This window comes from Octodon degus, unplaced genomic scaffold, assembly GCF_000260255.1.
Source record: "Octodon degus isolate 3935 unplaced genomic scaffold, OctDeg1.0 scaffold00164, whole genome shotgun sequence".
In the NCBI taxonomy this organism is placed as follows: Eukaryota; Metazoa; Chordata; class Mammalia; order Rodentia; family Octodontidae; genus Octodon; species Octodon degus.
Window position 1 is genome coordinate 3994424 of NW_004524740.1, and position 17692 is coordinate 4012115.

Consider the following 17692-nt stretch of genomic DNA (forward strand, 5'->3'; position numbering starts at 1 on the left):
TTTTTTTTTAATGTTCATAAAACTTCCTGAGATTCAAAGATAACTGCTTTACCTTCTACCTGTGCATCACTAGATTCCCATTAATTAACATGGAAAGGAGAGTGGATAGTTCTTTGTTAACCTTGTGTACTAAATAACTGTCTCAAAATTATTCCCAGGATATTTAAGGATTTAGAAACCATGTGGTTCAACACCTTCATTTTTTAAATTAGGAAATTGAGGCCTAGAAAAGTTAATAGAATCACCTAAACTTACCCTGTCAGTTAACATCTGAGCTAAAACCAAATCCCGGGCCTTCTACACCTCCTAGTGCATTTTCTAATATATGACACAATATTGCTAAAAAGAAGAGTGAATTTTAAATGGGCTTTCCAGACAGTAAAGCTGAGTATGCCTACTCACTGTGCTACTTGTTCAAAAGCTATCGATCCCTTGTGGTTTTTGCAGTTCAAGTCTTAAAACCGACGCTCAAGTTTCCCTCTGATGAAAATAAAGCTATTTTATTCATTTCCTAAATAGGATATTTTAAAAACATGTATTTTACTTTGAGACTCCTTCTGTTGTATGTATATTTTTAAAACCATGAAAATGGAAATATTTCTGATTTTTCCATTAGCTGTAACAGCAATGCATTTCCTTCAAGATGAGAAAAACAATGTTCGTATTTAATCGGTTGCACATTCCAATTCGGCCAGATCCTTGGCAGGTCCACAGTACATAAGACTGATGACAGCTATCTTGCAATTACTAATTGAGGGAGCTTTAAGTAATTGTTCTAAAGCCATGTTCAGTGTGTAGCGCAATGATGAAGCCCAGAGAGTGGGAAGGAATCTTTCACGGAAGCCATTAATAGAATCCAAACACTAGATTGTAGAGCAACCAGCTGCGGCCCACTTGTGACAGACCACGTAAAAAAGATTAGATGACTCTGATATAAAATGCTTTATTTGCAAAAGCAGAAATCTGCTATTTAAAACTCACAGTAGTTGATTTAAAAACCAACAACAAATACATCTTTGGTTTTGTATTATTATACTGAAATAAGAACAACCTACACAAATACTCTATGGCATCCTAAAATATTGAGCACACATAACTTCCTTCTTCTAGAAAGGGTTTTGTTTTTTTTTTTTAATGGAATTAGAATACCATTTGTTCCACTTCCTTTGTTTAAAATGAATATAAAGTTCAGGAAAGATATTTCTTGTATGATTCATAGATGGTAAACAAAGGGTCCTACATTCCCAGGTGAGTATTACAATAAAATATTAATCCAAGCACACTAGATTTTTTTCAAAGAAAAAATATATGTTTGTCAGTGAGAAAAAAAGGATATGTTACATATTTCTCTTACGAAAGTTGGCTTGGGGGAAAAAAATAAAGTTGGCTTGGTCTAGCCTGTGTCACCATTAACATACTTTTTAAAGATGTGGATGATTTCAAGCAAATATTTTCAAATTATAAAGTTTGATCTTGTTATTTGGTCCCAGCATGAAGTATCAAGGGTACATTATATACAGTGTAGATAGCTACTTCAACTTTTAAGATGCAATGTACTTTTACTGAGTTATGATTAAAGATACTGATGTAAGATTAATGTAATTATGAATATTAGTAATTATAATAATTACTAATAAAAATAATAATTACTAATCAAATTTTTATGCATTTTTCTCTTCTTTGGTTTCCTTTTTGGTAACCCTTAACTTTAAAAAAAAAAGTCACGGGGCTGGGGAGATTGCTCAGTAGAATAAGCACTTGCCTGGCAAGCACAAGGGCCTGAGTTCAATCCCTGATTCCGAAAAAAAAAAAAAAAAAAAAAATCACTGATTGTTATATCCTGAAGTTTATTTTATGCTTAAAATTTTAAGAAAAAAAGAATATATATCAGATAGCAAACTTCCCTAGAAATCACCTTATTTTTAGTAAATAATTAATTAGGAGTCAAGACATCTAAATACCATTATACAAGTCCTGTCGCAATTTATTTAGTAATTTATTTAGTGAAAATAGTAATTCCTGCTACTAAATTGCCTTCTAGAGACCTTGGAAAATCAGTACTAGCAGACTAATAATATTGTATATTCTATTACAAGCAAGATATTGAATAAATATATAGATGGATGAAGAGCTAGAACAGCAATGTAAGATTTCTATTAATTCTCTTCCTTACATACTTTCTTTCTGATCCTTGTAGCCTTGAAAAATATTCCTCTCAGTTAAATTTTTTTTCAAAGTTTTATTGATAAACAGATAGCAATGAGACAGTTTCAAATCAAATCGGAACCTCTCAGTTAAATTTTATTTATTTTATGTAGATGGGGAAGTGGGCATATTGCCTGGGAATTGCTCTGCTTTGCTCTTGGGATTGAACTCAGGGACTCCCACATGCCAGGCAAGTACTCTACTATCGAGCTACATCCCCATCTCAGCTCTTTTGATTTTGAGACAGGGCCATGCTAATTGTCCCAAGCTGGCATCCAACTTGGAATCCTCCTGTCTCAACCTCCTGAGCAGCTAGCATTTCAGGCATGCACTTCAATGTCCTGTTCTTTCCAGGGAGATTAATGATGTCTTAGTAAGGTCCAGACACTAGTTGGAGTCTATTCTTCAACAAGGTATGGATACCAGATTTAGTAACCGGAAATGTCTATCAATCTACTCATGCCCCCCCACCCATGCCACCACCTTATTCTTCCCCATTTCAGACCCAGTTATCAAACAGCAAGAAAAATAAATTTCCATACAGAGATCTTGGAGTCTCACAATTCTACAAGAGACAAAGATTAGTTTCCACAGTGTAGGTCATCTCGGGACAGATGGGGAGCTGAGCCCGAACAACAAATTTCGGACATTGATATTAGGTGGAAGTCTCAGGGGAAGGTGAGAACACAGCCAGCAAACGTTCAACAGTAACCCAATGCCACCGATCATTGAAGAAGATAAAACTATGGGAAACCCGAGACACTGTGGAGAGGGTGAGCCAGAAAATGAACCAGTGACAGTTAGGGCCTGAAGTACACCACCTTTGCATATGCTCATCCAGTTCTTTGAAACAGAAAGAACATGAAATCGTGGAACCCATGAATTCCCAATCTAGCTCTTCCAATTTCTAGCCAAATGATAACAAGCAAATCAGTTAACTTCCCTTTGCTTTGGTTCAAAATAGAAAAGTAACACTTCCATATTAAGTACTGTGCTTAGTACAATTTCTGGCACATTATGGGGCATCTAAATGAGATCTACGATCACAGCTCTTACTAGGGAAGAGAGATTTGTTTCTGCGGTTTTGTTCTTGACCTTAATTTCTCTTGCGACCAATAATGTATGTTTTGAGATGTCTGACTAGGGTCTGAAGGCACCATCTGTGGAGGGAGCCTTGGACTCGCTTGTTAACTTCAACAAACTGAGCCAACTCAACCTCACAGTGGTGGGTACCCTGGAGAGATATCTTGGATGGCAAAGGATTAGCCTGTATTTCGTAACATTTTTGGCTAGGGAGGTGTTTGAAGTAGGTGGGCTAATGTAACTTGCGCTTTGGAGATATGTGACCAAATTGGAGTGATTAATTTGTAAGTGGTTTGTGCATTAAGTTTTCACACTAAAGATAATAAATAATATTTACTTCTAACTTGTGCGCTCTGTCTACCGTAATTATGCCATTTCTGAAGTTTTCATAAAAGTTCACATTTGCGTAGAAGGCATGTTCAAATGACACAAGAATTTTTGAAACAACTTCTGGCTATGGACGTCTAAATGAGCAGTGCCCTATGTGAAGAAATCCCCTTGGGAAGCTGTACACACATTCTAACAATCCTGCCGTGGCCAAACATTTTTGGAACTTCTCTATGGCAATTGCTCTCTGACCCAGTTTATGAGACATACAAAAAAGCCAGACTCATTAATTTATACTCATACATAATTTTTCACCTCTGATAGTTTCACCCAACTTGATCACCCATCTGAGCCCTGAATGATTTTGCCACTTCCACACTAAGCTCTAATCTCAAAATGTGACTGTGTGTCCCTGTCCAAGGTATTTAGAAGCACACGTCACATGTTCTGAGGGTGATCCAAAAGAGAATTTCAAGCTCTGAAATAACATCCCCCTTGGCAAAGAGCTGGCTGAGGGCGGCTTTCCTCTAGTTGTGACGTATTTGTTTTTAAGTCTGTCCATCTCACAGTTATCGAGTGCTAATTACTGTGAATCTGTGCTTTCACTCAATTGTTACCTCAGTTTTAGTCCCTCCAACTTGAGAGGCTTTGGGCTGGGGATCTAACACTGAATGATACAGGCTCTCTCAGGGAGACTTCATCCAGCCAGGAAGGGAAGTACTAAGGAAGGAATTGCAGTAAAAAGGGCAGGGATGGAAGCATAATTCTGGGAAAACTAAGCTAGTGTCGCAATCAGGGTAGACATCCCTGAGGAAACTATTTTAAGGCTATAATTGTTACAGATAGAGGACAAAGGAGGGGAATAGGAAGAGGTTCAGTGTGGCTCAGTGTTTGGGGAACCATGGCAGCGTGGCAGCGGGCAGATCATAGAAGGTGGAATAAGTCATGTTAAAGAATTCAGAATCAAATTCTTCATTTTGATAAATTCTTCCTACTCTTAACCTCCATTGTTCCTGGAATCTATTCCGTGATTTTAGAGAACACAAACTCAGTACTTGGACATCCAGCAGGTTGGGAGTTTCATTCCCTTATGTTATTTGAAGGTCTTCCACCAAGACACTTGAACAGATGTAAGAGTTTGCTTTTATTTCATAGATCCCAGATTGTGACTCATGCAGGGAACCAAAATTGTTATGTTATGTCTTTGCCCATTGCATATAATTGGTCATGCTTTGTCTCTTATATAACGTTATTAAAATGGCGATTAAGTTGAAAACATGGGAAGGTTCTAAGGTTATAATGCTCTTTTAATGGGACATTTTATTCCTGTTTTGTATATGTTACGTTTGGACTTAGTTGCTGAATTTACTAGCGTTCCTTGTTGGGCCTGTTTGGCATGCTTAATCTGTTTGACTTGTTTTACTGCTGTGGTTTATTATCTTAGATAGCAGCACTAGGGAAGCAGAATATTAGAGCATCCCCTGATGGGCTTTGATATAAAATGCTGTAAAATGGGTCTTTTAAGATAAAATCTAGCTCATACTTAGAAAAATATACATGTATGTATTAGAAGACATGGGATTCCTTCCACCAGTGAAAAGATGCTAGGTTGGTGGCCATTCTTAAGACTTAGAGGACAGGTTTTCCTGGGCCAGACTGGCTCTGATCCTGTACACTCTACAGGAAATGTCGAGCCTGTTCTACTTCAGTTTCCTTTCTGATCTGATCTTCCACTGGTGAGGAAGGCAGTTTTAGCTCTTGAGATTCCCCATCTCACCTTTCCAGGCTGAGAAGGACATCTCAGGTGCAAACTGTCTCTGTAACTCACGATGAACATGAGAAGAGAAGACTTCCTTTCTCTGACCCCTTAATCTTTTCCAGCCTCATCGTACTTTCCTTATTTGGAGGCATGCAAGGCTAGAGAGAAAGAACTCTAAACTTTTCCAAACTTTTTCTCCTATCTGACAACTAAGTTGAGCTCATAAAAAAGGAGCATTTGCTGATCAAAAACAAGGAATTCACCTTAGATGAGAGACACACACCCTATCTCTGGGTTAGACAAGACATTGGGATTTTGCCCATCCAGGAGAACACACATAAGAGCCATGTCCCAGCTTAATGTCCTGGATAAGTCTCCCTCAGGAGGCTGAACTCTGAGATGCAGTGGAAAGAACTGACTTCTGTCTGAAACCAAAAGGAGCAGCTTCAAAAGCACTACACTTATGGGATCAAAACAGTTAGCTTAGGGCCAGCAAGATAGCTCAGTGAACTAAGCACCTACTTTGGAAAGTGCAAGGACCAGGGTTCAATTCCCAGCCCCACCCCCAGGGCATGCTGAGCCGGCTATCAATCGATCGAGTCCAAGTGTGGTGGTGCACGGCTGGAATCCCAGTGCTGGGGAGGCTGAAAAAGCAGGAGGCGCACTACAAGCCTGAGCAGTGTAGTGAAATCCTGTACCAAATACATTAAAATGGAAGAAGAAAAAAAAAAAAAAAAAAAAAAGACTGTTAGCCTAAAGGAGGATCTCCAACTCTTTCTCCACCTCTCTTAGGTCCAGTTATCATCTATGTGCAGAGGGGAAAATACTTTGATAGTAAGTTGAAACCTTTACTATAAACTTACAGAGCACTAGGCAATGATTTTGCTGAGGCTTTCACCTATCCCTTATAGAATGTTTACAGTGGTTACTCTGCCAGCTAATTAAACACTCTCAGAGCAGCTACCACTTTTAAAGCAGAGAACAGATTTTCCCAGAATCTTTTTAGTGAATCCTCATCCAAGCCAATGGCCATTGGAATGCTGGCCAGACAGACAGCTGGATTCCTTCATGGAGACTGATCTTAGGTTGTGTGGACCAATAGACACTGAGAACAACTGAGAGGTCGTGGCCAGGGCTGTTCTTCTGCAGATACCCAAGGGTTCCTTAGTGGAAACAGGCCGCAGATCACAGAAACGCCTCCACCTACCTGTCATATTTTTCTCTCTTTACTCTTAGGCCAGAAACCCCAATTTTCTCCAACTTGTTGGAAGTTAAGTTTAAAACCATCTTGTCTTTAGGCTGCCCTTTCCTCCCGAAGTCAGGCTGAGGCAACTTGAAACAACTGTTTGCCTTCATGGGAGAAATCAACTATCAGAAGAATGATCTATGTCTGTGCCTTATATACGCTAATAAAGTGAAAAAGATCTTAGCCTCTTGCTCTGGGTGTACAGAGAAGACCGATCAATGTGCCTTCGCTAACGTATGAATTGACATTGCGAGATGATAAATTTACCCTGTGAGCTTAAGAGCTATAAATTTTTTTAAATGAACTAAAACTTAAATGGCTAGACTTAATGGTGTAGCCTTATCTTGTTGCTAGGAAAGGTTGCCAAGAGATTAAGTAGATAACACGGGTGCCTTAGAGGCTTCTTCAGGGGGGAAATCTGCCAAGGTACTTGTTTGCTTTACTCTAGAAAGGTGATCTCTTTGATCTGTTTGCCTCACCCTCCTTCAAAGAACTAGAAACCAGTGGATTAAGACAAAGTAATGCTTCCTTCTTTCAACATTATTGTTACAGTTGAGACCAACTGTAACTTGGGATTGTTAGTGTCCTACAGGAGTAAGTTCACCAGCTCGCTGGGAAGATGAAATTGCAGGCCAGTTTGAGGGTGGTTAAGCTGATCAAATTTTTGACTTTGGTACTCTCTCCAGATGGCATCCACCTGCCTTGGAGTGGAATCCACTTGAGGGATGCCACGAAGGTATAGAAATCAAAGGGGATGCCCAATTGTATTTCATTAGCTGGGGAGCCCAGTGTCCAAGGCTCTTACTCCTTTAGAATGGATTTTTTATTTTGTATTTTTTGTTGCTGGGGATCAAACTCAGGACCTTGTGCTTGCCAGCGAGGTGCTTATGCTGCTGAGCTACCTCCCAGGCCTAGAACGGGTTCTTAAGCACTGAAAGATGCTCAACACAGCATTGAAAAAGAGCCATTGGATGTTTTTTGGTACGTGTACATGGCCTATTTATCCCCTAGAATGAAAATAGAATGCAGAGGGAAGTACTAATCATGATGCTATTTTACAACTAAAATCCCACCATAAAAAAGAAGGAAAATGGTCAGAATTGCCTTATGTTCAAACTTTGTTTATATTTAGAGGTACTTCTTATTTATGCTCAAAGTATAATTATAATCTGTATGAGACTGCCTGCATTCATATGTCTCTTTTTCTAAGTGACTTAAAACGGAACAAGTTAGATCTAGCAAAAATTTCAGATGATCCTAATAAGTACATTGAGGTCTTCAGAGGTTTTACTCAGACCTATAAGCAAGACCAGAAATATATAATGTTAATCTACTATTAAACATTGATTCTTAATGAGAGACTAGCAGCATTAAAAGCTCCTGTTGCAATTTGGATGAATACCATCTTGTTAATTTTAGAAGGCCAGAAGACAGACAGCAAGGAGAACAGTCTGTTCCCCCTGGAGCCCAAGGAGTCCCCACCCAAGACAGTCCCCACGCTAACAGCCAGGTAAGAGACTGGAGCAAGAGACATTTTCAAGTATATATTCTTTAAGGTCTAAGAAGGATAAAGACAAAGACATCTAATTATTTTATTTTATTTATTTATTTTTTATGCATTTGGTACAGGGTCTCACTATACTGCTCAGACTCACAGTGATCCTCTTGTTTTCAGCTTCCTCAGTGCTGGGATTATAGGAATGTGCCACTATGCCAGGACTCAGTGGCTGGCTCAGCACCCCTGGGGGCAGGGATGGCATGGCATACGGTGCCAGGGATCAAACCCTAATCCTTGTGCTTGCCTAACCTATCTCGCCAGCCTTATCTAATTATTTTATTTTATTTTATCTTATTTTAATGTATTTAGTACAGAGTCTACAGAGTCTCACTACACAGATCAGGCTTATAGTGGTCCTCCTGTTTTCAGCCTGCAAAGCATTGGGATTACAGGCGCATGCCACCACTCCCAGTCTCAATCGCTGTCTCAGTGCACTCCGGGGACAGGGTCGGCATGGCATGCTGGAGATCAAACCTCAGTCCCTGTGCTCTGCCTAAGCAGGCACTTCAATTCACTGAGCTATCTAGCTGGCCCATCTAATTACTTTAAATTGTCAACTATTTATCAAGAAAAAGATGAAAAAAAAAATCCCTGACTTAAATTATTTATGAAAGGCATCAACAAAACATGTCCATAGCTCCTTATTCAATAGAAGGACACATTACATTTAAAGACATGTTTATTACCAAGTTATCCCCAGATATTAAGAAAAAGTTACAAAAGATAGCTTTTACTCCAGATAACTCACTTGATACTTTAGCAAAAACTGCCTCCTTAGTATTCTATAATCAAGACTGGGAGGAAGCCAAGAGAGAAAGCCAAGAGTCCAAAAGGCAGCTGTATTTTTTTTATGACCTTAAAAAAAAAAATGCAGACCCTAAGCCTGACTTTTAAGGCTCTAAAAAGAGTTTGACAACTACCAACCTCACCTGTTACTGCTGCCAAAATCCAGGCCACCTTAAGAGGGACTGCCTTAAGAAGCTTTCTATGATGTACTCTGACTGCAAAGGTGGCCACTGGGGATGAAACTGCACTCTGAGGCAGAGGCTCCAGAGCTCAGATTCATCTTCCCAGCTGGACTAGCAAGACTAAAGGGTTGAGGGGGCACTCTGCCTCCTTCCTCTGGCCAAATTGTCCTCTTTACTTGTCATCTCCATGGAGGATGGAGGGAATCAAGACTATAGAGGGAAAAAAAACCCAGCTTATTGCTGGACATTTGGTACAGGTCTTCTTGTCCTCCTTTCTATCCTGGTCTTCCTTCCAGCCATCATACGTCAAAAAAAGACTCACAGCTAAAAGGTAACTCACTGAAGCTATAACAGGGATAACTTTCTCTTCGCCCATTCATTTTAGTTATGCCTGAAATCCCAGCTCCCATCTTGGGGAGAGATATTTTATCCAGTCTACATACTATAAATTATAGATCAGGTTGTCAACTAATCAAAATAATGCTTAGGTTGGTTTTACAGATACAGTGTGTATTGTTGTCTATGTACAATAACTTGAGAAATTTTCATTGGTCAAAAATAATGTGTTATAATCTGTTTCTCATAAGTCATCAAAAATTTGGGGATATTCTCTTAATAGAATGATTTGTTCTAATGGTGTTTGTAAATAGGATCTCAAGTCCACATCTTGTACAGCAGTTAACCACTAAGAAGAATGTATGCAGTGTGTTATTTGTTGAATCTGTACTTCTGATTTGATTTGAAACTGTCTCATTGCTGTTTGTCAATAAAATTTTTTAAAAAACCAAAAAACTGTAGAGCCCCCAAATCCTAGCTGAATTAAATTTTCACTTTTTATCCAATTCTATGTTTGGATTTTAAAAACACAGTTTTATTTAAAAGTTAAAGCAGCGAATCGTATGTTAATATTTAATAGGACTTGGTTTATTTTCTCAGATGTTTACAAAGTTTTGTTTGACCTTTTGTATTGTTATGTTTACAAAGACATATAAAGATGAAGCAAAAGTAAAACAAGAATAAAGCACAAAAAGATGTATTTTGCCCATATGTAGTCTGTTACCTCTTCAAAAATTAAACATTCTGTAGAACTAAAAAAAAAATTGGGGGATAATTCTAGCTAAAACTGGGGGGGGTGGATTTAAAACAAAATATCAGGGCCCAGGGAAGTAGCTCAGTAGAATAAGTGTTTGCCTGGGAAGCGCAGTGTCCTGAGTTCAATCCCCAGTACTTGGAAAAAAAAATATATATATATATATATATATATATATTATCAGACTCCATCAATAGAGCTGTCTGAGAGCCAGTGGGTTACAATTGCTACTCCAGTCCCTTAAGAATAGTTTCTAACTCTGGACATATGAGATCTTGTACTGTAACGTCATATAACTCAGTAGTGTCCCAAATTTTCTGATCAAGGAGATTATGGGGCCAAAGAGGAAAGTGATCGATGATGTAGAGTGTGCCTAAGGAGATTCACATGGAGAGAAAACATTCTCTCAGGCTTTCACAGAGAGCACATTGGCCAAGCAATGGCCACGACTCATCCACATGGCTGACACTGACAAAGGTTCTACAATCTGAGGTACAGGATCTCAGGATAAATCCTGAGGAGATTTCACTGACCTTATCAGATCCAAAAGCTACAACTCTTGTTGCATAGGTCTTGCTTTACCTTGGTCTTAACCATCCAACAGAAAAGTATAAAAACGAAGTAAAAGGAGTAAAGCCATGGTGTTATTTTGAGCTATAGGGGACTCAGGTCAATAATTTCTGACACTGCCAGTCAAGAGGAAGACCCAATACTATTATGGACTACTGGACTCTTTTAGAATATTTTGCTGAGTTAACACACCTATAATATTCAAATGACGGAACTAAACAAAAAAGGGATATATAAATAAATGTCCATTTTGTATCTGTGTATTCAAAATGGTTAGGATAGATACATAGTTACATTCTCTTAATGAATAGAGGGAATTGTTCTAATGGTGTTTGTAAATAGGATATCATGTCTGCATCTTGTACAGTAAATAACCACAAGGAAGAGGTTATGCAATGTGTTAATTATTGAAACTGTCATATCAATTTGATTTAAAATTGTCTCATTGCTATTTGTCTCTCAATAAAATTATGGAAAAGAAAAAAAAGAATAGTTTCTAGACTTACTGGCAGCTTGATTTAACTCATGCCAAAGAGTAAAAGAGTTCAATACTTATGGATACTACAAACTGGATTGAAGTCTTTCCTTATAGAATTGAAAAGGCACAAGAGGTGGTAAAAGTTTTAGTCTCAGAAATAATCCCCAGATTTGGACTTAAGAGCTTGCAGAGTGATAACAGGCCTTCTTTTAAAGTGAGTTACGTGGGGTATCTCTCAGGAACTGGGTATTCGCTATCACCTCCATTATGCATGGAGGACCCAATTATTAGGAAAGGTAGAAAAAAATGAGACCTTAAAGAGACATCTTCACAAAATATCTCAAGAGACCCACCTATACTGGCCTCACTACTTTTATCCTTCATCAAAACAAGAAATATACCTTTAATTCTAGGCCTTAACCCACTTGAAATGCTTTATGGATGAGCTTTTTTTCACTCACAATTTTCTTTTCAATAGAGACAGTCACCTTACTGAATGATGTTCCCTCATTAGTTAGATTCCAACAGATTCTTCATTAACTACAGGAAACTCAGCCTAAAGAAAAGGAAAATATCATGTTCCACCCTGGAGACAATACTGATAAAGCCTCTTCCCTCGTCATCCCCTTGAAGTCTTTCTAGGACCAACTTGGGAACGACCATACACCAGGACCCTGTCAACTCCATCAGCTGTCAAGGCAGCAGGCCTGGACTCCTGGATACAACACATTCAACTCAAGTTGAATGCAGAGACCGTCACTGAGAGTGAGCAACCATCATTGGAATACTCTTCTGAACCAGAGAAGACTTGAGTTTCCTGGACAGAGGTATAAGGACAACTTGGAGACAAGTCCCTGGGGAGCTCTACTGTCAAACATCAGCTCGTGAGTCAGGGACTCTGGCTGGGGAGAAGAGCTGCCTGTGGGGCAGAGGAGCGGTGCTGGTGGGCTCTCCCCAACTGTCTCCACACCTAGCTGGAACACCTTTGAGAGTGATGTCTGTGGCTTCAGCACTGCCTCCTGAATCTCACCCAGCTGCCCTCAGTCAGGGTCCTGCAGGGAAAGGGATTCTGGGAAACACAGCTCCCAGATTAATCACTATGAAATGCACTCATCCAACATGGGGGTCCGAGTGCTTTACTCCATAATTATGCATTATAATATACATTGATGGTTAAATGCTTTTTCTAAAGTTACTATAACACATACTAAAGAAGACCATCATTCAATCAATTAATCAATAAACGAACAGATGTGTTGTATCAAATGTTTTGCATGTCCCCACAGTGCTACTAAAGTATGGGAAACCATGCTATGAAGCCCGCAGAAAAACTCTGTCTGAGGTACCAAGAAAGTTTTCACAGAAAAGGGAATATTTTAAAAGGTAATAAAAATAGCTACCACTCATTGATTGCTTAGTGTATATCAGACATTATAACACATTGTTTACTTATTTAATTTTCATAATTCTATGAGCTAAATCTTATGCTTCCCCCTTTTCAGATAAGACAGAAAAATGGAGAAATAACTTTGCCAATGCTACATTAGCTAGCAGGAAGCAGCACAGTAATTCACACTAATCTCTGTTTCATTCCAACAACTCTTTTTTTTTTTTTTTTTTTTTTTTTTAAGGTATGCTCTCACTATGCAGGCTGAGCTAGCCTCAAGCTTGAGGTCTTCCTGCCTCAGCCTGCCATATGTAAAGATAACAAGCACACCCACTCCCAGACATCCTTAACTACTTGCTATGGGCTTCCCTTTGAGTTGTGAAGATTAAGACAATATACCGAGCAAGCAGACAGGAAGGGCGTGAGTCGAGACTTGGCAGTGTGAACGAGTGTGGTTTGCTGGCTGCAGAGCATTGTGGTCAGTGTAGCTGATGGCTGTGTGAGTGACGGTAAATGAGGGGAAAAGGAAGCTGTAAAACTCATTGATCTCTTTAATGCCATGATGCAGTGTTTTGAACTTAGTGTCAGACAGAAGATCACAGGAAATTAATAAGTAGTGAAACAGGGCTCTCAGATTTATGTTTCAAAATTCTAAATTAGTGAAAAAGAAGGACTACAAGGATAGCCAACATTTTGGCCCTAGCCATTCAAGGTCAGTGAGGACTCAGGACATAGGAGAACTTGTACTGTAACATCCTGTAACTCAGGGGTGTCCTAAATTTTCTGATCAAGGAGATTATGGGGCCACAGAGGAAAGTGATAGAGGAAGTAGAGTGGGCCTAAGGAGAGTCACCTACAGACAAAACATTCTCTCAGGCTTTCACAGAGAGCAAATTGGTCAAGCAATTTGTGACTCATCCAGATGGCTGACACTGACAAAAGATCTACAAACTGGTATAAGGTTTCAGGATAAATCCTGAGGGGATTTGACTGATCTTGTCAGATACAAAAGTTACATTTCTTGTTATATAGGTTTTGCTTTATCTTGGTTTTAACCATCCAGCTAAAAGTATAAAAATGAGGCATAAACAGTAAAGCCATATTAATATGCTGAACTGTAAAAGGCTCAAGTCAACAACTTCTGACATTGCCAGTCCTATGGATAACCCACTACTATTATGGACTACTGGACTTTGTTGGATTATTTTGCTGAATTCACACACCTACAATATTTAAATGGCAATGGAATATCCATCTCTGAAAAAACTAAGCAAAAAAAGGGGATATAAATGAAGGGTCATTTTGTATCTGTATATACAGAATAGTTAAGATAGATAGAAAGCTACTTTCTCTTAATGCAATGAGAAAAAAAAATTGTACTAATAATGATTGGACAAGATACCAAGTCTGCATCTTGTACTATGAATAACTACTATGAAGACAACAATATGCAATGTATTAATTATTGTAACTGTCCTACTAACCTGTTTTGAAACTGTCTCATTGTTATTTGTTTCTCAATAAAATTAATTTTAAAAAAATCAAAATTCTGATAGTATTTATTTAATAAACTTTTGCACATAGGAGTAACCCTTTACATTTGGACTCTTGTTTATTCTTATGTGTGTGTGTGTGTGTGTGTTACCAGGGATCAAACTCAGGACCTTGTACTTGCCAGGCAGGTGCTTATTCTACTGAGCTATCTCCTCCACCCTCTTGTTTACTCTTTACACAGACCTTTCCATGGATTTATTTGTTTTGGTTTTTACAACTAGCCTGTGAGGGATACAAAATGGGTATAATTAATTATCCCTGTCACACAAACTTGAAAACCGAGGCTGTGGGCTCAGGCTGTAGCTTCGTGGAGGGGCATGTGCTTAGCATATGCCAGAACCTGGTCCAACCCCTCTGCATCTAAAATAAACAAACAAGTGAATAAATAAGCAAGCAGACAAGAATTAAGGTTTACTAAGGTTAAATCACTTGCCCAGTGTCAGTGGCTAGTAAGTGACAGGCTCTGGATGAGAACGAATACTTATCTGTCTCCTCTTCCTCCTTTTCTTCCTTCAAGTTCTATTGACCTGGACAAATGTAAATGTAAAACAAAATAAATTGAAATCCTCAACTGTAAAAAAGCAAACAAACAAAACAACAAAAAATAATAAGAAGAAAGAAATTCTCAACTGTAATCAAGCAAGCTGTGGCCAGATCTGGTGGATTTTCTGTTTCTTAGATTCTAGGAGCTGAGCCTTGACTGGCATCACCGTGTTTTGAGAAATTAAACTTTTGTTACGGAATTCGTGTGCGAATAAAATTGCATGACTCATAGATTTTGATTTAAATCCAATGACAGAAAATTGGCTCCTACGAGGAATAGAGTAATTCTGGATCAGCATAAATTTTGTGTCTTAAAAACGAAACAAAATTTTCTAATTATGGCAAACAACAGAGTCTAATTAGTCCCAATTGCCAAATCTGAAATTGTGCCAGGAATTTCAGGAAAAGAAAAAAAAAATAGTATTCAAAGTGAATGCTGGGCAAAGAACCCTTTAGAGGCCGAGAGTCCCCGGGAAGTCGGTTTCTTAAATCTTCTCAGCCATATCTTTCATCAACACTGAGGATATTTTCGATTTAAAAATTCCTGGTTTGGTGACCTGTTTTCCTTTATTAAACCCCTTGTCAGCATTCTGAAATCACTGCCTTGGTTTACAAGTCTGAGCTTGTGTAGGTTTTGAGGGTTTTATTTCCCACTGGTATCAAATTTTTATTTTTCCTCCCTGCAGCAGAACCCATAAGGGAGAATGCAAATAAGGCTGGACAGGGGCAGCTGGCATCCGAAGACATCACATCCTTTTCTCCACCCCAGGTCTCCCCGATCTCCATCCTAGGAAGCCTAAAGTTTCTGTCCTGATTATGGCCTTGTCTATGCCCAGCATGATTACACTGAAAGTCAGAACTTTACCAGAAAACAATTTCCTCAATTCATCACCCTTCCAAAGACATGCGTGAGTTGCCTTCTCAAAATGAGCCACAGCAAAGCGAATGGATTGATGCTGCATCAGGCTTCTGTTCATCTTAATGCAGATCACTCTTTTTCTTTTGTAAAAATCTATTTATTTATTTGGTACAGGGCCTCACTATGCAGCTTGGACTCATAGTGATCCTCCTGTCTCAGGCTCCCCCCGTGCTGGGATTACAGGAGTGCACCACCACACCCGGTTTCAGTGGTCAGCATGGAGCACCTGGGCTCCTGGGGCAGGCATGGGGGTACTGAACCTGGGTCCTGTGCTTGCCAGGCAGGCGCTTAGACTGCTGAGCTATCTCCCCAGCCGCAGACCATTCTTTTTCTGAATTGATTTTCTAACCACTGTGTTCTAGGTGTATATTAATATTGTCTCTCTTTGCAAAGCTGCTTAGCTCTGAAGAGTTAAAAGAACCATTAAAAATAAATAAATCCTTACATACAATTAAAAAAAAATGGACATAGATGTCAAAGCATCACATGATTCTAGTATCTTCTTACAATTTGGTGGTTTTAATTATAAAAACATCCTCTCTTTCATTATTCTCACTTAGCTTAAAAGATATTGCTTTAGACCCAGCCCAAAATATGAACTATTCCAATACCAGCCGTGTAGGTACTGAATATATTACAGTATGTTATGCTGGCTTCACCAACCTACTGGCTCAAACACAAGAATTCAAAATGGAAAGTGTACCTAATGAAGTTTTATACATAACTTCTGGGAAAATTCTTTGGACTTAATTTTTTTTAATTTAACCCTATTAGTCATTTCGTATAAGTGGTCCCAAAGAGATCTCCATAAATGGCCAGTTTTAATTTATGGACCTCAGAGATTCACAGCTCTGCAAATGGAAGGGCTGGCTTTGGCCGCAGAACGACAGTTTGCTTATAGTTACAGGCAGGAGACAGCGATGAGAATTAACCACAACTAATGGAGCCGTGCATTCTGCCTCTATGCTTATAAAAGGAGACTGTGATCTTGCATTCGGTATGAAAAACTAAGTTCCTGCTTTTCTTGCCCCTGTCCCAGGGACGAGGGCTTTTCCTATGTTTGTGACTTGGGATCAACTTCCTTCCTTGGCCCTTCCCTTGGTACCTAGAGCAACGTGCTTTCAAAATGCTGATCTTCTTTGAATGGGAAAAAGTCTTCTTACTGGTTGAGATTTATAAAAGCATTAGTATAGGTTGGTCGTGGCAGGCTGGTAAAGTAACTGTAGCCTAACTTGTAGTACTGAGAATAAACATGAGGGACCTTGTGTCTAGGTACAGCTATGAGGTCACAGCGCCTACTTTTCCACTTAGTGTAATTTAGACTTTTTCTTTTCCTGGTCATTTTGAGAATGAGATAATGTTAGTCCAAGCTTTCCTTTTTACATATGAGAAAGAATTTACAAGTCCCACTTTTGTACTTTGACATTAAATGCTGACCTTTACAGTTAGTTACAGATTGAAATCTTATTATAGATTAGTTACAGTTATAGGTTGAAATTTTATTTATTTTATTCATTATAGATTGAAATATATTTTAAAAAGTAAAGCATCTGATATATAGTAATATAGAAATGTCTGCTTTGTTGTTATTTTCCAATACTGAGGATTGAACCCTATACATTGTTCTACATCCTCAGACTTGTGGGGTTTTTTTTTCTTGGTATGGGGGATCAAACTTGGGACTTTGTGCTTGCCAGGAAGGCACTTATGCCACTGAGCTATATCCCCAGCTTCCTCAGGCTGTTTTGTATTTTTTGTTTTCAAACAAGGTCTTGCTAAATCACTAAGTTACCCAGGCTGGACTTGAATGTTCACTTCTCTCCTTTTAGTCCAACTCCTTTGTTAAGCTCCGCTTATCCTTGTCTGACTGGCTACTCCTCTGCACAACCATGTGTTTCTTGGACTTGTTTTCCTGTTTAAACTTGTGTTGTGTTTAATTGTATATATTTCCCTTTCCCTACACAGTAAACTACATAGAAAGCAAGAACTAAAGTCCTACTGCTCT

The 17692-nt window shown here is 38.8% G+C and overlaps 1 pseudogene; it reads left to right on the top strand.

Moving 5' to 3' along the window:
* The window catches only part of LOC101589878, a 70855-nt pseudogene that overhangs the window by 10109 nt on the left and 43054 nt on the right, over nucleotides 1-17692 (top strand).